General features: G+C 41.2%; 1 protein-coding gene and 1 pseudogene across 1 annotated transcript in view; both read left to right on the top strand.

Moving 5' to 3' along the window:
- Window positions 1–22,035, top strand: part of AGBL4 (ATP/GTP binding protein like 4) — a 1,364,734-nt gene that overhangs the window by 877,078 nt on the left and 465,621 nt on the right. The window lies entirely within an intron of this gene.
- On the top strand, window positions 1,108–3,145 carry LOC109490911 (annotated as a pseudogene).

Here is a 22,035-nt window from a genome sequence, read left to right as displayed (position 1 = left end):
AGATGGAGAGTCATTCCTGTACTTAGGGATACTTGCCAAAACGAAGTGTCTAACAAAGAAAATAATCTGATAGTGTATTTTAGGGAATCACTAGAAAATCATTTATATGGGAAAAATATTGTCTAGGTTCTGACACTGGCTAACTCTGTGACTTTGAGAAAAGAACTTCTCCTCTTTGGGCCTCAGAAAGTCAGACCAGATTATTTCAAGCATTCTTTCCAATTCCAACATAAATTATGGTTCAAACATTCATGATTACCTGATTGTATGTTCTGAGACAGACATCAGCCTGCTGTAATGTTGCCTATTAATCTGCCCTTTATTTTATAATACTGGTAGTTAATTGAATGCTTAGCATGTGCTAGGCCCAATGCTGTGACCTTCATACACGTTATGTCACTCAAACCTCACAACAACCCTATGATGTGATTCATACTGTTATTGAATGCCTAATGTTGAACTGGCATGATCTAGGTTCTGAGGATATTAGCAGTGAAAACCAGCCAGAAATCCATGCCTTCATGGGGCTTATATTCTAGTAGGAGGAGACAAATAATATTCTATAAATTAAATCAGGAAAGAGGATGAATTTTGGGGTGAAGGATTCACTTAGAAGAATTTAAACTCTGAGATATATCAGTACTATCTTTTTCCATTTGCATTTTTAAAAACTGAGACACAATGAGATGAAGTAATTTGTCTATACCATAAAGTTGGAATTTGAAGCCAAACCTTTATAGAAGCCAAAAAATGGACTCTAAACCAGTCCTGGATAGGGAACTATTTTATTCACTTATATATTCACTTACTAAATTCTTACAAAGCCATTCTTCAATACTACAAATATCTGATGAGTACCTTCTGCCTGTCAGGCTCTATACTGGATGCTGGAGACAGAAAGATGAATACCAAACATACCTTGTCCCTGAGAAGTGTTGAATGTAGTGGGCAACACAAATGTAAAAACTGATAATGGCAACGATAGTAAGAGACTTGCTATAATAGAAGTAGTGGGCAGAGAAGAGGCACAAGGGAGGAAACAAAGCCTTAAATTGAAGACATCTTGAAATGAGAATCAAAATATGGATACAGAGGCTGAGACACATGATGAGTCCTGACAGTTTTGTGTGGTTCCAGATGACAAGAGCTCAGGATCTGCCTAAGAAGAACAGAAGGAGTAGTGATGGAGAAAAAAGGAGGGGTAGGTAGAGGCTGACCCAGAGGTGCCTTGAATGCCAACCTAAACAATTTGGACTTTATCCTGAAGACAGTGAGGAACCAGGCAGGAAGGATCATGATCATTGTGGCACTGAACTCTTCCATCTCCAGGCTGCACTTGCTGATGACAGCAGATCTAGAAGTCAGGTTAACTCCTGCCTATCTTTCCAGTTGGCTATTTTTCCCCTATAGACAGAGATAATTGTTAGCCAAAAGTACCTGAAGGAAAATTACCACCATGACATCATATATAAAAATGAGAATGCCATAAAAATGCCTGGAAAAGCTGGCCTCTCTGATCTTAACACGTCACACAATCTCTAGAGTTGGCAAAGACTATAGGGGTCACGTTCAAATTTAGAAAATATATTAGAAATCTCCTATGGGCAAGGACGCAAATTGTATAGACCAATATCTTCTCTTAACATTCCAGAAATACGACTTTTCAGCCTCTGCTCACACATTTCTTGAGACAGCCTGAGCCCCACTTCAAAGAGAAAAAAGTTCCACTCTTCCCAGAAAGAGCCACCTCCCTATAACCTCTCTCCTTGACTCTAGCTCCACCCTCTGGGTCTACTTTGCATGTACTTGCTCCTATAGCAAGGGGACATGTCTGCAAAGACAGCAAGCCAGTGACCACACCCCCCTCATGAGTCCTCTCCAGGCTAGTCCCTTCCTTCCTCTTCTGCCCCCATAATTCTACATTTCTGCAAATTCTGTGGTTTCTAAATTTTGTGCCTTCTTTGTTGTTCTCTGGACATAATCTAGGTTGTTAACTTCCTTTATAAAATATCAGAACTGAACATAAAATTTTATAGGCCTGATAAGCCTCCTATTGCAGAATAGGACTATTGCTTCTCTTGCTCTGAATGCTAACTCTCTAGAAATGTAGCAAGAGTTTATATTACCTTCTTTTAGCAGTGAAGTCTTCCTGTAGTTGATTTTTGTTGTTGTTTGTTAAATAAGGCTATTTTAATTCCTCTGCTTTTTTTTAAATAAGCCTTTTATTTTTAAATAATTTTAGATTTATAAAAAAACAAGTTGACCATCTGCAGGTGCCATCACTGCAGACACAGCCCGTCAGGTGCTCCTGGGCTCTGGTCTCACCGTTGTGTCCCAGCCCTTCATGTACATGAAAGTGCTTATCCAGGTGGAATATGAGCCTCTTCCTCCAACAATAGGACAAAACATTTTGGGGCAATAAGTATGTCAGCTTCCCAGTCTGTTTTGTTATGCTCAGCGCTTTGTGCACATTGATGGGAAGCATGGGTTGTTCATAGACTCAACTCCAAGACTGTGTTCAGGAGTCCTTGGAACTCTGGTCCATGGTAACATTTTACAGCTTTACCAGTAGTGTGAAAGATTGAGGAAATAGGACCTTAAAATGTACAGAAAGAAGTCACATCTTCCTTCAACCAAGTTATCAAGGAGACAAATCGAGAGATGATGGCTTATTCTGCTGCTATCCATGGTTACATGGTAACCATGTATCGGGAAGAGGGCATCCTAGGATTTTTGTGGGTTTTATTCCTCATCTCCGAGGTGACATTAGTTCTTTGTGGCTCTGAAACTCACCAGCCTACCTTGACAATACCTATGCACTGGACAGCGGGGTCTCCACCATGTATGAAATGAAGAGTTATTCCCAAGCTGTCACAGGATTTTTTGCCAGTATGTTGACCTACTCCTTTGTGCTTATCTCTAATCTTATGGCTGTCAACAACTGTGGCCTTGCTGGTGGATCCCCTCTTTGCTCCCCAATATATACTTCTTGGATAGATTGCTGATGCATGCTACAAAAAAAGAGAGATATATGAGCTGAGACAATAGTTTGTTTTTCCAGAAGGTCCTCTTTGGAAAGACTTATTGTTGTGACCTAAGAATATTAACTTGAAGATGTGGGGCAGGGACAGTGACATTACTATAGTCCCAGATGCACAGCACTGTGGGAGAGAATGTTGATTTCTGTATAGTGTGGCACACTTTTTAAATAATCATTTAATCTTGAGAAAATGGGAAACAAATTGAAAAGATAATATTAAAAAATAAATTGAAAAGATAACTTCACCCAGTTTCCTCTAATGTTAGAATCATACACAACCATGGAGCATTTGTCAAAACAAATAAATTAACATTGATACATTACTATTAACTAAACTACAAAACTATATTCAGATCTCATCAGTTTTTCCACCGATGTTCTTTTTCTGTCTCGTGATCCAATCCAGGATACCACATTAGCCTATGGATTTTACAAGTATAATTGTGACCCCTTACAGTTGTCCTACTTTTGGTTTTAACCCTTCATTCTAGCTTGCTGTGATCATTTTGATTCTTGGATTCTCTTATCTGTACTATTAGTGTCCTCACTAAGATTTTTAAAAGTATATACTTTTTAAGTATAAATTTAAATCTATGTGTTTAACAGGATAAGACCTGAGACCAAGGACAGAGATCCATGCATATTACCAGAGACTTCTCTGGAATGCCTAGATTGGCATTTTTTAAAAATCAATTCTATATCAGTCCCTGAGTTTGATTATGCTACTAACTCCAGTAGCATAGGTCATCTAAGCGAACAAGGTTTTAGCTGCCTCCAAGTCAACTCAGTTAAATTCAATTTAGTTTAGGAACAAAGTGGTCAAGTGTAAGTAGATTGGAAGAATTTAAGATATGGAGCCTGGCAGCTTCTACAACTGTCCTTATGTGGACTTGTGAAGAAAAGCCAAGATCTCAGAAAGTAGCTAAAACTGATGGCCCTGTGGACAGGCAAGTCAGAGGACAGAAGACAGTAACACAGAAAAGAAACTAGAGAGGGGCAGCACCATTCTTTTCAGCAGGGTAACTTCAAAATAAAGTAGCTCCCTTCCATTCTTTCTATTCCTTCCGCATTGTTCTTTCTTCCCCTTTGAAGTAAAACATCATGGAATTGCAGCTGGCAACATGACCAAACAAATGTATGAAAAATAATTACATCTTTTTGGCTGGGTTTTAAATTGAGTAATTGTTTGAAGTTAGTAATCTCAATTATCATTCCCTAATCCACCTCTCAGGAGAGTTCTGTGGACCCCCATCTGCACCAAACCTTGTCCTGATCAGACACTCAAAATTAAACAAGCTTAGTAGTTTTGGCTCCTTTCCAGTAGGCCACTTCACAAGTCATCACTCTCTTGGCATAGTTTTTGCTATTCCCTCCAAAAAGAGTCTCAATTAATTGGAGGCAGATATATCCTCCCAGCATCTGGCGAGGGACTTCCAACTTACCCGACTGCTACAGGTAGCTCATCCATTCCAAACCTCAGCCCTGGGTGAGAAAGGGCCTGGAGAGGAGATACTGGGAATTGTGGCCCTGGGTTCTCCACTGCTAGAACAAGCAGGCACATGTCTGATTTACTCATGCTGCAGAGACTGACCCAAATTACCATACACCTGGTCCAGACCTACATTTCCTAGTCCAATGAATGTGTCACCATCACAAGTTGTCCATGACAGAAACCTGTCCTATTTAACTTCTTTTATTCACTCCTAGCATACTATCTGTTACCAAGTATGATTGAGGCTATAACTCAATATCCTTAGAATCTATCCCTTCCTTATCTCTGCTGCCAGTGCCCTAGTTCAAACTATCAATATCTCTCAGGAAGTTACAACAACTTCTTTAGCCAACAGGTACAAGGTGTGAGGTGAACAGGCCTCTAGGCTCTCTCTCTATTCTGCTTACCTAACTACATCAGCATTATAGTGGCTGCCAGAAAGTCCCAGCCTTCCTCCTAACTTTGTGTTCCTCTCACTGACTCACTGATCCTCTGGTACCTGACTAACCAAGAGATGGTAGACTTTTCACTGAACACCACTTAGCTAGCTTGGCAGATGGCGTCCTTCGTGCTAACAGATTGCTATTTTTAGGCCATTTTTTCCTCTTCCTTTTATAAAAAGACATGTTTTGAGCCTTATGCCATTAGTCTATATAACCCTCTGCCATTCCTTATTGCTGTCATCTGCTGACTTCTTGGACATTTCCCTCAATCATGAAGAGCTTAGGTACATAATTGTCTTTTCTGCTACTCTGCTGCCACCATATTAAGTAATTTCAGTATCCGTGAAAATGACCCTCTGAACACCCTGTCCTCTCAGTGGGTTAAGATAAAATAACAAATTCTTAACTTGGTCTATAAGATCCTGCATAATCTGGCCTCTGCCTGCTTTTTCAGCCTGTCTCATATCCCTGTCATTTTGCTCTCTCCACTGCTTGCACTGGCCTCCCTACAGTTATATCAGTCATGGATTTTTCTCTCTAACTTACATACAGATTGGCCTATGTACTGGAATGTTCCTTCTTGATGGCCCTTTGCCTAGGTACTTTCTATTCTGCTTTCAGGATCCAATTTGAACATTACTTCGTCCTGGAATTTTTCCCTGATATACTATTCCCCGGACTAGTTTGAGAGCCTCTGTTACCTGAGTCTATAATATACTGTTTCCCCTTTAAAACACTTGTCACTCTTTTGATTGCTCATTCTCTATTTTCCTCTTTTCATAGGTTTAGGGAATATTTTTGTATTTAGGGTATATATAAGAGTGGGGACAGGTAGAGAAGACATGCTATTACAGCCAAAATTCCTTCTTGGTACCTCTTGGTGTGATCATCCTTTGTCACTTTCTCTGAAGCCATATTTCCATTCTGTTAAATCAGAAGGCATATAACATTAGGACACAAGGTCATTTCTTTTATGTGAGTCAGAGAATGTCAAAGCCAACAAGAACCTTAAGTTCTTCAAGTTCTGGGATTTAAAAACCGTGTTACCTATATCCCTAAGGAAGGATTTAGGCTGTGAACAGTACCTTAGATGCCACTGAGGAGGAAGGAAAAAGAGAGACTTGTGTGAAGTCAGGGCTTTGGCCTCTCTTATCCTCCCTGCCGTGCATACCATGCATGCTAGGGCCTATTAACTGGCCTTCCTCATAGACTTAGTTTAAAGGAAAGACTCAGCTGTTAACAATGTTTGCAGATTTCTCTCTCTTCCTGCAGCTGGAAACACTGAGGCCCCGAAAGGGGAGGTAACTTTCCTGAGTCACCCAGTAAGTAAGTGGGACAGCGCTAGCTGGAAGCCCAGCTGCTGACACTTCAATTGTCCACTGCAGCCCACTGCCTCTCACTCCCAGATCTGTCTGCAAAGTTTTCTTATTTGTCTATTCTTTCTGCAAACATTAACTAAGTACCTACAAGGCAGTGAGAATAAAATCAGATGCCTAAGTCAGTATTGTGAGCTGTATAGTTTAGAATCCTGACTCTGCTACTCATTAACTGTGTAACCTTAGGCCAATTACTTAACCCCTCTTTCCTCATAGATTAGTGCCCCCACCCCCTCTTCAAAAGATATCCATAGAAATTCCCTATTCAGTTATAATTTAAGTAGGAAGATCATCAGGGCTAGAGCCATATTGGGATTTTAATTTTGGCTCTGCCATTTATATCTTTGACATGTCAAATAACCTCCTTAAGCCTCATCTGCTAACTAGGCAGTGTGATTTAGCTTTAGGTTATTGTCAATGACAAGACACTTCTAGTAGATATTTGGTAATGCGAAAGTGTCTCCTGAATTGTTTGTAAATATTTGGATATAATGCATTTGCAATACTGATCTCCCTTAGCAGACTCTAAGCTCCCTAAAGGTATACAATTTGTCATATAAAAATGAGAACAGCTCACATTTAGAGTACTTACTCCATGTCAAGTACTATTCTAGCTACTTTATTATCATTTAATCAGCTTCAGAAACTTTATGAAGCAGGTACTACTATTATCCCAATTTTGCAGGTGAGGAAACAGGCATAGAGAGGTTAAGTAACTTTTTCAAGAGTATACTGCTCATAAGTGGTAATACCTGTGTAGAAGAAATCAAGATACAGGTTATTGGCGGGGGTGAGAAAGGAGTTACAGGAACATGGAGAAGACTCCTCAGAACTGTATGGGTGAGGTAATATTTGAGCTCCTTTCACCCATTAAGTCCTCCAAGATAGAGCTCAAATATTACCTTTCTTATACAAAAAGGAAAAGGCGTGAAGGGAGGAAAAATCCCATCTGTCGACTAGTTCTGATGTTATCTCTTGGCCATTCCCAAAGGGCGGAAGTATCACAAAGATAGTGGTTGGAAACTGAGAAAGGCAAGCATGGGGGCTGACTTCTTATAGGCTCTTAAGGAAAAGCAAGTAGAATCGGCTGCAAATCATTATTATCCATTTTCTAAAAAAAAAAATGTCCTGCTAGAGGGAGACTTGATAAATGAACCAGACATTTTCCTAGAATCCTAGTATTAGCATTCAAGGAGATTGTTTCAGTTTTAAAAACAAACAAACAAAAAATGGATCACTGGCTATAACTTTTGACCTTGTTGTTTTTATTTGCTTAAACAAGGCCTCAAAGGTATAGGATTTTAAAGCAACTTGCAACATGACGTTAGCCAGACTGTGCAACCTTACCTTCAAGAAGTTCACTTAGTGTTACTTTTAGTGACTGTGCCAACCAGTAATGGCTTGGGAATAATATGATGGGACATGTTGTTCACAGGCCACGGGAGAGACAAAGGACAGGGTCTGGAAAGAAGAGGGTTACTTATGAGTCATCCCACACCATGGCAGTTGGAATTAGAAAATTCAGGTGGGATTTGACTGACGGCCCCTAGCTAGAATCTGTGCTCCTTTCCAGAGCAAGCTGTTGAATTTCCCAGGGAATCCTGTAGTGAGCGACCTATCTGAGGTTGCAGTAACCTTCTCCCAGGGCTCTGCTTGTTTCTGTAGGATTGTTAACAGGCATGGGGGAGGGAGGGATGAAAAAGGTCAGGTGCTACCTACCAGGAACTCCGTGTGGCTCACTATTCTCCCAGTGAGGCTGCTGCTGCCATTTCTTTTCCTCTAACACTGCTAACCTCTGGTTCCTCCTTTTCCTGCTTCCTTATTCTCTTTTTCGTTGGGAAAAAAAATCTTTAAATGTGGATATATCTGTAAAAAGTAACACTACAAATTTCTTAGAAGAAAACATAGGAGTATATCTTTGTGATCGTGGGTTAGTCAATGATTTCTTAGATATGACACCAAAAGCACAAGCAGCAAAATACAAACTGGACTTTGTCAAAATTAAAAAAATGTTATACTGCAAATGATACCACCAAGAAAGTGAGAAGACAGGCTACAGAATGAAGAAAATACTTTCAAATCATATATCTGAAAAGAAACTTGTATCAAGAACATATAAAGAGCTCCTAGAATTCAATAAAAAGATGAAAAACAAAAACAAAAAACCACCCCACAGTTTAAGAATGGGCACTGGATCTAAACAGACATTTCTCCAAAGAAGATAAAAAATGGCCAATAAGCACATAAAAGGATACTCAAAAAAAAAAAAGATACATAACATCATTAGCCATCAAGGAAATGCAAATTAAAACCACAGTGAAGTATCACATCTCAACCTCTGAATAATAAAAGAAGGACAGGAGCACCTGGGTGGCTCAGTCAGTTAAGCATCTGCCTTTGGTTCAGGTCATGATCCCAGGGTCCTGGGATCAAGTCCCACATCAGACCCCTGCTCAGTGGGGAGTCTGCTTCTCCCTCTGCCCCTCACCTATCCGCCCCCCGCCCCCGCTCATGCACTCATGTGTTCTCTCTCTCTCTCAAAAATAAAATAAATGAAATCTTTAAAAAAATAAAAGAAGGACAATAACAAATATTGGGGAGAATATGGAGAAACTGAGACCCTCATATATTGCTGGTGGGAATATAAAATGATGTAGCTGCTCTGGAAAACATTTGGCAGTTCCTCAAAATGTTAAGCATAGAGTTACCCTATGACCCAGCAATTCCATCCCTAGGTGTACATTCAAGAGAATTAAAAATGTATGTTCACACAAATTTCATAAAAAAAAAATAAAGTACCAATGCCTACTATGAAATGGGTTGTATTCCTCTTTGTGACTGTAAGTTGCTGGGTTCACAGTAAGTTCTCAAGAAATTTTTGTTGAATATATATATTAGTTCATATCTCTCTTAAAAGGAGAAAATGTGAAAAATGTTCAAATTCCTTGTTTGCCTTCCCAAGAAGATATCATTTCAGAAAATGGAATATAAAAATCCTACCTTGCTTTCTCTATTGTGCCTATTAGATTAATTTAGTTGTATTCCTTTTTTTCTAAATTATTTAGCTTCATCTTTCAATACCATTTGATTTCTCTAGATTACTTACCATAGTTTGGCATTAAAAGACAATTATTTGCTGAGAAGAGAATAGAGGCATTCTCTTCTCCAAATTGTATTTTATAGGAAAGGCATTTTCCAGTATATTTCCTATGTTAAAGTGGCTAATAATAAGATATTAATATGCACTGCAGCTACTTGAATCAACCTCCTCTTTTTCATTCAATAATATTCATACATATTTAAGAGTTTCTTAACTTTGTCTAACTAGGTCAGCAGAATATTACCCAATCTTGATATTATTTGTCCAAGCTGCCATTTTACAGGAGTTGGGAGGGGAGACAGATGGCTGGGATTTTCCATCTCTTTCTCCCATTCATGATACCTGTGCTACGAGTGCCTAAAGTCATGAAAGTTTAGACTTACAAAGGCCCTGGAAGATTTGTCTTCTAACACCTTCCTTGTCCAGTAAGGAATTGAAGAAATCTATAGTATCTAGGAGTATGACCTAGGTTTCCTGATTGGGAACCTCATGTTGTTTGCATTTCATCAAAGAGGACTGCTTTTAGTCTTGTTACTTCTATTTTCTCCCCATACACCAAGTGTCAGGCTCTGTTTTTATCTCTTGTAATCATTTCATCTTCAGGACTAAAAATAGGTTGCCATTTTTATTAACTTACCTAGGTGAAGAAACTAGAGCTCATCTCACATAGCTAATAAGTGGTAGAACCAGACTTGTACGCAGGTCTGTCTGACTTAAAAATGTATGCTCTTATTCTGGGTGGGTCCTTTCACTGACTACTCTTTGTTATTGTGAGGACCTAATGGATCATGGAAGTGTTCACATGACAGTGAAGAGGGCTTTATCTTCTTGAGTCTCCAGGGCTCTTTCTCAGGATAAAGTTGCCTCTTAGGGCTCTATTTTGCCTCTTTCCTGGCTTGCCTCATGGCCTAGCCTGCCTCCATCTTCTCTGTGACTGTGTTCCTACACTTTTTTCTCTTGCCGTTAGCCTACTTGGGGAGGCTGATTCAGTCCTCCCAGCTTTTCCACATCTTTGCCCCACAAAACAAGGCCATATGTCCTTTTCTATTTCAAGGTTCTCTGTTACACCTGCAGGCACAGAGTTGGGAAGAAGGTAGCAGATGAACATACGAGCAAAGATGAGACAACTCTCCAGATTTCCTTGGTGTTAGTTCTTGCTGTGGGCTCCTGTTCCTCCACAGTTATCTCCAAGTGGGTGAAGTTCATTTGGTTTCCCTTCCTTCAGGCCCACCCTTCCTTAGGTCCAGAAAGACCTCCTCCTCCAGGATCCTTCCTCTGTGCTGTCTGAGGGCCTAAATGTGTTCAGGAAGAATGATAGGTGTCTTTCCATCTCTGAGGTCTTTCTCAATACTGGAGCCTCCCATATAATGGGGCCTCTGCCCTGTCCAGCCCTGCTCTACCCAGGAGTGATCTTTTCTGGTTTTTCCTTTCAAAACTCTTGAAGTCCAACTTGCGCAGATGACCTGTTGAGGGTGCCACAGAGATGGCTCCTGTCCCAGGACAGAGAGTGTAGCTAAGGTTCCATGGAGTCATGTATAGGCCTGAGGTTTGGTAATTTTGTGTATATGTATTTACATTTTCTTTGAAGCCTTGGAAGTGCTGTGCCTATGGAGGGCATTATTATTAATGCTTCTGGTGATGATGATAGTAATAACAGTAGCCACAGTAGTAACAATAAGAATGCTACTCTCTCACATGGAAAGAAAATGTAAAGGTTTTGGAGTCAGATCAGTGTTTGAATTTTAGCTTCACCCCTAATTCACTACCAAATTAAGCAAATTATTTCATATTACTCTGCCTATTTCTTCATCTGCACATTTGGAATTATAGCCCTTAATTATCAAGGTATTTGTCAGGAGTAATATAAACCAAAGATAACATTTATTGAGTACATACATGTGTCACATGCAGAGCAACCTAAGCTCTTGGTGTGTAAATAGCTTGTGTAATTCTCACAACACCTTTTTGAGACCTGTTACTCTGTCCATTTTACGGATTAGAAAACTGAAGCACAGAGAGATTAATTAACAAGCTTAAAATCACACAGCTAGTAAGTGGTAGAGTTAGGACTTGGCATATAAACCTAAGCAAATTTTTCAAAAGCCTGTTATTTAAAAAGATGAGGTTTATAAAGCAGTTTCCATATTGCCTGGCACAGATTCTTTTCTCAATTGGTAACTATAATTTAACAGCATATTGCATTTCTAAAGAAGTACACAAATGCAAAGTGTTTGTTTTTGTATCTTAAGACTTTGTCTCTTTCTCATCACTTAGTAAAGAATGCCTAAATAGCTATGTCTACAGGAGAAGGGAGTGAGTTTTGGTTATTTACCTGGTTACTTTGATCAAGGTAGACAGCCACATTTGACAATCTTGGCTCCAGTTGGTTTATTTTAGGAGACCTAAATTATTCACTTGGAATATCTGCACTGATTACATTGACCAGAGGAAAAAATGTCAGCATAGTTTCCCACTTGTGCTGAATGTGGGTCAGGCTGGTCTCAGAGGAGAAGTCGCTTTCCTTGAGGTGGGGCCTCCTCACACAAATGTCAATGTGGCAGGGGAGTAGAGGTAAGAAGGGGGACATGTTATTGTCCCCAAGGTATGTGCTGAAACGCCTAGAAGCCTCTTCAGGACGGAATTTGCCCTCCTATGGCGTATAACCAGTCTTTCGTCCAAGAGCAGAGCTTTTCCACAACATCGAGTGAGTGGCTCTCCAGACTCTGCAGGCACCTCTTAAGGCATGGGGAGCTCACTACCTCCCATAGCAGCCTGGTCCAACCGGGGACAGCTCATATTCTTTACTCTCCTGTAGTAGAGCCAGTGAAGTAGCCATTTTTAGAGTTTGTATCAAGAGGCCTAGGAGGCACACAGAGAAAGTAGAATGGAAGGAAGAGTCTAGGTCTTTGCTTTCTTTTCTTTCTGGTTGTGGTGGGATTGGCAATGTAGGACGTTAAGCAAAAGAGTGACAGGTCAAACCTACTTAACATTAAGTGTACTTGGGCTGCTGTGTAGAGGATGGATTAAAAGGCAGATAGCATTATTAGGGAGGGTTTTAACAAGTAAGACAGTAGTAAGAAAGATGAAAAAGAGCTGATAAATTCAAGAAACATCTAAGAGTTAAAATTCATAGAACCTGTGATTAAATTGAATGTTAAAAGTGAGGGAGAGAGAAGAATCTGGCTTCTTTGAGCTGGTGAATTATACAGCCACCACATCAGGGAAGAAGGGAATCCTGAGGAATAGGTTAAGTTCAGCTAGGATATCCAGTAGCCGGTTATGTTTGGCCAGCTCGCATGTATTTCTAAAGTGGTTCAGTCGTGTCAGGAAGAACTTCCAAGCAAGTAGCTGGTACTTGAAGTTAGGTGGGTGATGGCTTATTGCTTCTCTTCTCCTCAGTCCATCACCACTATCTGGGGCCTAGAAGCATGCTCTAGTCTCTAGGAGAAGAGAGGGTAAGGGTCTGAGGTGGGGCTTGACAGGTTTAGGTTGAGACTGATCTTGCATTCCAAGAGAGGCATGTGGCCAGCTCTGACTCCGGTAGTGTGTAAGGATCTGGGGCGCACCTCAGGTGTGTGTTCTGGCCTATAGCAACAAGATCCCACATGTAAGAGAGACTAAAGCTGCTTCTGTACTTCCTGCCTTGTCAGGATTGGCCCAGAAACTGAGCAGGGCTAATCTTACTGGTGGAGACTGCAGTGCCTGCGGAATCAGAGTTGCGGCTGGGTCAAGCAGGGGCTAATAACTTTTGCCTCTTCCCACTGGCCCACCTGGTAAATTCATCCTAGATTTTCTACTTACCTGGTGGGCTCCTCAGCTGGTCATGTGGGAAAAGACAAGTCCTATGATATTGGCAGAGGAGAATGAAAGAATGAGTAGAACTAAGCAGGCAGAGCTTTCTACACATTGTCTTCTCAGAATCCCCAGTTCCTAAATCCTTACTTTTGGGGGGCCCTTAAACACCTATAGCCTGTGGTGACTAAAAGCATTATTTGCGGCTTCCCCAGTATAATTTCTCAATTTGCTGCCCCACTTCCTCTTTAGAAGCTGTTGTGTATCTATCTGGTCCGTTCATCTGTTCTTTAAATTCATTCACTACATATGGTATTAGGCACCTACCATGCCCATCACTATACTCAGAGGTAGCTGTTGTGAGCATAATACACGTGGACTCTGCCCTTCTGGAGTCTAAAGTTTAGTAGTATGGTAGAGGGCCAGAGTGGATGACTGACGCTAGAGGGATCCATTAGGGTTTTTCTGGAGGCAAATAGAGGTAAGGTACAAATAGATAGGGATTTTGCATCCATTGAAGGCCTGATATAATCCAGGGGCACTAAAAGTTTTACCACTTAAACTCCCAATTCTCCATGAGGCAATGTTATCCTGTGTTAAAAATAAGAAACTGAGGTTCAGAGAAATATTAATTTCTAATACTGCATAGCTACTGATCACTGATATAACTTGGGCTTGTCTAAGGCCAAGTGATGCTCCCACTGTGTCATACCACTCTTCTAAAAGTCATCCAAGAAACTCAAAGTTATAAGCGTAGGGCTGACTCTATCTACTATGATCCTAAACCAAGGTTCTGCAACCTGAGGTTTAAGGATGGGTTCAAAGGGATGTTTGAATTCCCCCAACACTAAATGCAAAATGTAGTATATGCATGTACATGAGTGTATTTTCTTGAAAAGGATTTGTAATTTCCACCAGATTTCCAGAGGTAGCCAAGACCTAGTATAGATTAAGAACCACTACCTTATACCCCATTCTAGGCTTCCTCCTCTTCCTCTTGTGTCCACCTGCGGGTGACTGTTTGTCATTGAACAGCCAGTGTAATATATTGGAAAGACCTTGGAACTGTCACACGGGAGTTCTTGACACCAGCCCCAGCCATGCCACTAACTCACAGTGTGACCTTTTGCAAGTATCTTCTTCACACTGAGCCTCACCTGCCGGGACTCTGTGAACCTCATGTGGGCTTGAGGACAGTGTTTCCCGGCTGGACTGCAAAGCACGTCGCAGTCATCAGGCGCTTGGCAGACTCCAAGTGGCAGTGTGCAGAGTGACAGGCTCTGAGACTGGTGGTGGCAGCTGGGGAGGCAGATCCCTGCTGTCAGGGCTTACTGAGGGGCCTGCTTGCCCAATCCCTATAGAGCGTGAATAATTCTATCAGATCCTGAATCCTTAGGTGGGCAGCCTTCGAGGTCACCTCTTCCAACCTTCCAGCCAATAGGAGTCAGAAGATAGGCCCCTTGGTGCTGAGTCCATCACCTGTGTCTTTAAGTGAATATGGCCCCAGCTGGAATGTGCTTTCTCCCTCTTGCAATGTCAAAATGCCTAGCTCTCGAGTGACTGAATCAGTACTAAATATTTAATGCACGCAGTCAGCCTTCCCAGGGCCTTTGATCTGAAACTTCTTAAAAACATCTTAAAAGCCCTTCAGAAACTGGTTAGTATTTCATTACAGTCCTTAAAATAGATTTATTTTATCAAAACATCCTGTCAGAAACGCTGAAGGCAGGATGACTAACCCCCAGCGATTCTGACAGGATTGCCTCCACACATTAGGCGCCCAGAGTCTCTGGACAGCCCCACCTGCGTGCTGAGGGGCGCAGCTGTCACCAGCATCCTCCGATGGCTCCAGAGTTGCAAGCGGAGGAGGTGGCCAGGCTTGTCAGAAGCCTTGGGAGGCTACATCAATAACACCCCCGTGAAGGGAATGAACATTTATTGAGAGTCTGCCACAAACCAGGCCCTTACCTGGGGTTCTATCTTGTTGAATCTATGGAATCTTCGCAACAGTTCTGTGAGGCCTTTTTATTCTACCAATTAGGGAACTGAGGTTCAGAGGCATATGTGACCTGCTCAAGGTCATAGAGTAGAATTAAGATAGCAACCCAGGTCTAAGGCAAAAACCTGTGCTTTGTTTTGTTTTATTTTTCCCCTGAGATTGGGCCTTTCACTGGGAACTCTCAGTTGTTTCTTTCTTTATAAAGAAAAAATAAATGAAAATAGCATCTTATAAAATTATATAACTACTACATGCTAACATAGAAAAGGATAAGGAAGAAATTAAAAATCACCTGAAATCCTACCATCTAGATAACTATTCATAATGATCTCTTGAATGTTGATTGTATTTATTAATTGATATTTTCCCACATTCTGATAGTTTATTAGCCACTCAATTCAGCTTTCTTAATCTCCTACCATTCCCTCAGCTTTAGATAGGGGAGAGATTGGGGGCTGGGGGGTGTGTGCCACAATCCTTTCTTCCACTGCCAACCTGAAGGGATGAAATCAAGTCCCATAAAACAACACCACAGTGAAGGGCTGAAGTAGGCCCCAGAGTGGGGCAGGAGGGTCTGTCCTTCCCTAGCCACTGGCTAATTGGACCTAAGGGAAGCACTTTGGTGAAAGAAATAGTTCCTGTCCTCCTAGACTCACAGCTAGTGTTAAGATCAGTGAAATAACGAGGTGGAAGTTTTTTGTAAACTGGAGAGTATTGTGCTTTTGAAGGGAAATAAAAACAGAAACGCTGTGAGAAGCAGGGTGTCTCCACACCACTGAGTAGAGTGACCATGCCCATCTCGCTGTTTATGTCTGTCAACTTAATGTAATTATTAATACTATTCATTTTCACTCTCAAAATGCCCTGACTTGGGTGATAAGTTTGGGGGCTACCTGAAGTATTGGTCATGTATGATTAGGTAGCTCCCAGGAAGGACAACAGAGCAATCAGGGAGGCTCCCTGTAGGATGGGGCTGCATGTGGGCTGGCAGGCAGCTAGAGCTTCAGAAGGCACGGACGAAGGGAAATTTTGTTAGTGACTAACATGCAGGAATAGAAAATATGAGGAGGCTGGCCCTTCCTGGGGAGGGCACATGAAATAAATTGCTGGAAGGAAAGGCATACAGTGGTCACTCTGTGAGAACCTGGCCCACCTTCCAAACTCCTGTGCAGGGCAGGTTAGGAGATAACATTTAGCACTGAGGAAATGTGAAGCTCTGTTCCAAACTCGCAAACATCTCTCCTGGATTATTTTAACAACGTTGTAACTTTTCTCTCTGCTTCTGCTCTCACCTCTCTCCAGTCTACTTTCCACAGCCTTAGAGGGATCTTCTAGACCCAAATTTGATCTTCAGTTTTCCATTCAACTCTCAATTCTCCATTTATCTTGGTGGATAAAAACTAAACGCCTTTACAGATTATGCGAAGTCCTTCATGACTGTGCCCCTGCCAGTACACTCAGCTTCAATTTTCTTAATCCTTGACCTCTAACTTTATGATCCAGATGTAATAATGGCTTACCTTTATTGGACATTTATAATGTCCCAGGCACTCTTCCCATTATTTTATACATGCTAACTCTTTTATTGCTAACATTCTATCAGGTCGGTACTATTAGTGGCCCCAACATTTTACAAGAAGGGAAACTGAGGCATGAGAGAATTAAGCTATTAAAGTGGTAAAGCTAGAATTGGAAGCCAAAGAAGTTTTGATTCCAAAACCTGTACCCTTAACCATAAAATTATATAGACTACCTCTTGGTCCAAAACATTTATCTTGTACTTTGTGCTATTTCTTCTGCCTGCAATGCCCTCTCCACCAGTCCGCTCAGAAAACAATTAATCCAGGGTTCAGGAAGCCATTTCAGTCTGTCTCCCAGAAAGAGAGCATCCTTAGTTGGCAGTATTCCCTCCCCCTCCATTTTAAAAATATTTATTTAGGTCAAATTGGCTGGGTACATGAGGTTAGGGAGGAAGGATGGCATAGCACAGAGTAAGGAAGACCACTTCCTCCAGCATCTTTTATTACATTTGAGACAAGACTTTTAACATTTAAAATTGTCTAAATCTGTGGGCCCAACAATAAGGACAATATAGAGAAGACAAGATGAGAGTTGAGAAGGCTTGCTGAAATGTAGGGTTTAAATTAGATCAGTGACAGAATAACCAACTTTTGGAGTTGTAAGGGACATAGAGGCCATATTCTTCCAAACTAGGAACCTGAGGCTCAGAAAAAATGGCAGGTCTGATTGCCCTAGCTCCCAGCTTAGTGTTCTGTGCTGCCTCCCAACATAAGCAATTCAGATGTGCCTGAGTAGCTAGAAGGGGCAAGAACTTTCCAGAGAGCATGGAGTTGGGGAGCAGCAAATGGACTACAGAAGAGGTAGGGATAAGCAGAATGTATGATATGGATGGTGAAGTGAGGAAACTCAGGAAAATATTTTCTGTGGGAGAGATGGAGCCTATAACCTTTTTTAAATTGGAGGGTTGCCTTGGTGTTGTGAAGCTGCCTCCCTTTCAACTTTGTAAAATAGAGGGCTCCTCAAAGTGTGTCTGTTCTGCCATTATTTTCCGGATCATCAAGACTCTTAGACTCTCGGTGCCCTTTAGAGATGCTTCTGCCTCTGCTGCAACCAGCTTCTCATTAGAATTCCTGGACATTGCTCAGCGTTGCTAAGTGCACTCTAATGAACCCATGATGAGTAAAGAAGAGACTGAGCTTGCTGCAGTGACATTCTGTGGAGGTTTCCTGGACACCCCCGAGACAGCACAAGCAAGTCATAACTTTACAAGCAAGTCATGTCTTCACAAGCATTTCATATTCAAATATTCATCTTTTTTGTCATATTGATTTTTTCCGACTCAGTTAAAGGGGCTCCTGGATCCCTCACTCCAGAGGGTTGTACTGGAACTAGGGACAAATGCTTGAGCTGAAAGAGCAGATAGAATAGTGGAATTTGGGACTCAGGTCAGGAATAGTTCCTGCCTATGCACCAGCAACCACAATAGCTTTGTCGGATAATTCCTTTGGGAGCAGGCTTATTTTCTAGAGCTATGGGTTTGGATTATCCATTACAAGTAAATTGGGATGCTTCATATTTCTCTTCCAATTTTTCAAGAACTATACACTCTTACGTTAAATACCTAGCACAGTCATAGTGTATAGTAAGCATCTTAGCAGATGCTTATTTTCTGCCTCATACACCATCTTCTCATACATGTGCCTTTTGGTCTATATCTCTTCCTTTCTTGTCTCTCTCTTTGTGTCTCCCCATGTCTTGACCTGGGTTCAAGTCTTGGCTCTGCCCATGCCCATTCCCATGTCTCCTAGTAATCCCATAATAGTTTATTGAGATAGCAAAACGAAAATCACTGCTCATCAAACACCTTGCCCCAAACTCTTTCCAGTCTTATCTTGTTCTGTCCCACCAGGCATGCTATCCTCCATCCAGCCCAAACTTCTCATTGCACTTAAAGGACAATGTAACTCCATTTGTATATTGCAGGCTTTTGTACAAATGGCCCAGCTCCCCTTTTCTAAGAATTCCAACTCATGCTTAAAGATCCAGATCAAATATCCCCATCACTTGAAGCCNTCCCCAAACTCTTTCCAGTCTTATCTTGTTCTGTCCCACCAGGCATGCTATCCTCCATCTAGCCCAAACTGCTCATTGCACTTAAAGGACAATGTAACTCCATTTGTATATTGCAGGCTTTTGTACAAATGGCCAGCTCCCCTTTTCTAAGAATTCCAACTCATGCTTAAAGATCCAGATCAAATATCCCCATCACTTGAAGCCTTTGGTGACTGTTCAGGCAGAGTTAGGCCCTCTTTGTTCCCCTTGGTGTTTTGTGCTTCCCTGTAATCCAGCACTTTATGCCCAATATTATCTTTGCCGCACTTTCTTCCCTACTAGATTGTGAACTAATTGTGAGCCAGGGCTGGCTCCGATTCATCACTATACCCCCAGTGCCCAGTCTGGGTCTGAGATAGGTGAGATGTTTCCTATAATTGTATGGGATGACACATTAGGGACTATGACTCATTCATTGAGCACCTGCTCTGGGACAGCTTTATGAGAGATACTTTTTATGTTATTTCATTTCATTCAGTCCACTCAGTCTGGTGCTCTCTCTAGCACATCCCTCCTATGCCCATTATACAGGTAGTGCCACAGGGCACCCTCAGTCAGGGCTTTGTCTCTTAACTGTTTTCTGACTCCATTTCTTGGAATGTCATATACCCAACACTAGGAGCTTCCTGCCACGTGGATTTGTTCAACTTACATTGAGAGTGAAAAAAAAAATTCCCAAACACAGGACAATAAGAGTTCTGCCAAAAAAGCTACCATTTCATATAAAGGATCCCACATAAGGGTATGGGTGCTGTGCTGAGTGAGGGAGGTAGATTGAATGGAGGCCAGCCCTTGAGACACTGTGGAAATGAGATGTTAGTCTCTTGAGTTGGTGCCAATTAGCACACAATTTAAATGATGGCAAAAGGGACTCATTAGACTATTCAGACACTTTGGAATTTCATCAAATGCAGTGAAAAGACAAAGTCCCAGGGGGAAGCTAGGGAGATGGATGTTTGCCCACATCTGGCTCCCAGAGCTTTGTAGGTAACCAGGCGATGGGTCTTATTTGGGCTATATTACTGATGAGACTGATGGGCAGATTTTGAGCAGAAAGGACTGAGGTGACTCCCATTGATTATTTCTACAGAATTTAACAATAGTACTAGGCACTAAATATGATCCTGGCTCTCAGGAAAAAGAGAAATGGTTAAGGCATCAGTTGTATCTGCCTTTAAAGAAAGCCTCCAGTCTAGTGTGGGAGGCAAGACTCACACATGAGTAACTATGATGACAGATGAGAAGGGCCATGCTGTGAAAGGTATGGTGCTGTTTGAGTTCAGGTAGAGAGAAAGAGTCACTTCTACCTGAGGCAAAGAGTGGTTTGCAGATAAAACTACATAAAAAGCTCCTAGTACAGCACTTAATACATAGTAGGTAGTCAATAAATATACATTCTCCTCTTTTCTTTTTCTAATTCTCCCCATATTAAATCTTCAAATTTATTTTTAATACTTCATTGATTCATTCATTGTGTTTTTTATTCCCCTTTTTCCATGCTGTAGGACAAAGTATGTGCTTTTATGATAGGGAAGTAAGCAGGAAGTGACCTTGCTTCAGTCCATGCTGGGCCTGGACCAAGGCTGAACACAGAAGGCAGGTCCTAATCCAACCAAGCCTTTGCTCACCTGGTCTGTGCATAAATTCAAAGCGTCTTCCATGCACCTATGCATGCACAATGCAAAAGCCTATTTTTATTTCTAAAATCCTGCTTTCTGGCTGGAGTGGGAGTTAAACTTTATATTTCCTTCAGTGTTCAATACCAAATGGCTTATGGGAACTCTGGCAGAGTGGTTTCAAACAAGCATTTTAATGTAGAATAAAGGTCAACGTGCTGGAATTTGAAACATTAATCCCTTTGCTCTTAAGGAAAACTGTACTTTAACAGAATAAATAGCAGATTAAATAATAAGAGTTCTTGAAATTCCAATGAGAAAAATTACACATTACATTGTTGAGAATTGAAACCAATGAGACCTTAATGTTCTCTCTTTCAGTGTCCTATTTTAGGTTGCCAAGATTTAGAAGGTAAAGAGAAATTGTTCTTTTAATTTTCTATTGTTTTGAAGGTAGAGAGAATGTTTGAGTCTTTGAAGGTTAAGGGATCAATTATATTGGAAAATAAGCCCTTAGTTTTATGGGTAGAACAAGTGCATCACCATAGCCTGGAGAACAGAAACTCCATGTTAATTATTTCAACTTTCAGTGAACATGGCCCCAAAAAGGGACAGAGAAAGCCAACTGTCAAAGCAGGCTAACAAACTCTGCCTGATGTAATCATCCCAGGTGACCATTCGAAGCTGAGATCAGATACTACCTCCTCCTAGAAGATTCTTCTTAATTCTCATCAGTGTTTATGACTTCTGCCTTTGAGCTTGCATAGAATGCTGTTTACACATCTACTTTTCCTGATCTTTACCATGATTGCCACCCTATCTGTCTTTCCCTTGCTCTGTTCTACATAAGTTCCTTGCTTGTTTTTTTGTTGTTGTTGTTGTTGCTGCTGTTGTTGTTGTTGCTGTTGCTGTTGTTTTAAAGATTTTATTCATTTATTTGAGAGAGAGAGAGAGTGTGTGTGTAAGCAAGAGAGCAGCAGAGGTAGAGGGAAAAGCAGACTCCCCACTGAGTAGAGAGCCGGATATGGAGCTCGATCCCAGGACCCTGAATCATGACCTGAGCGGAAGGCAGCCGTTTAACCAACTGAGCCATCCAGGTGCCCCGAGTTCCTTGTTAATAAAAAGAAAGACCATCGATTATGCTTCAGCTGCATTCCAGACATTATATGAAGCATTTTAAACACAGTATTTATTGTAATCTTTACTTAACCCTATAAGGTAGAGGTGATTATCCCATTTTATAGATGAAGCAACAGAGAATTAAAGAGGCTAGATTAATTGCCCCAGGTTACAATAGTATCATACTGTAGGGCCAAATTTCCAACCCAGGTCTGTGGAAGCTACATGGTGGGGATTCTTATACGTAAAACACCAAAAGTTTGGATTTATCCTGAGGGAAATGGAGAGTCATTGTTGGCATTTAAGCAAGGGAGTGATTCGTCAATCTTAAATTTGAGAACTTCTCTCTGACATGAGAGACTGGTATGGGGAAATGAATGAGGAGATTGGTTACAGGGATTTTGATTAGAGATGAGGGAATTATC

The sequence above is a fragment of the Ailuropoda melanoleuca genome, chromosome 2 (assembly GCF_002007445.2).
Source record: "Ailuropoda melanoleuca isolate Jingjing chromosome 2, ASM200744v2, whole genome shotgun sequence".
Lineage (NCBI taxonomy): Eukaryota > Metazoa > Chordata > Mammalia > Carnivora > Ursidae > Ailuropoda > Ailuropoda melanoleuca.
Note: the sequence above shows the minus strand (reverse complement) of the source record. Positions and strands in the feature narration are given on the sequence as shown.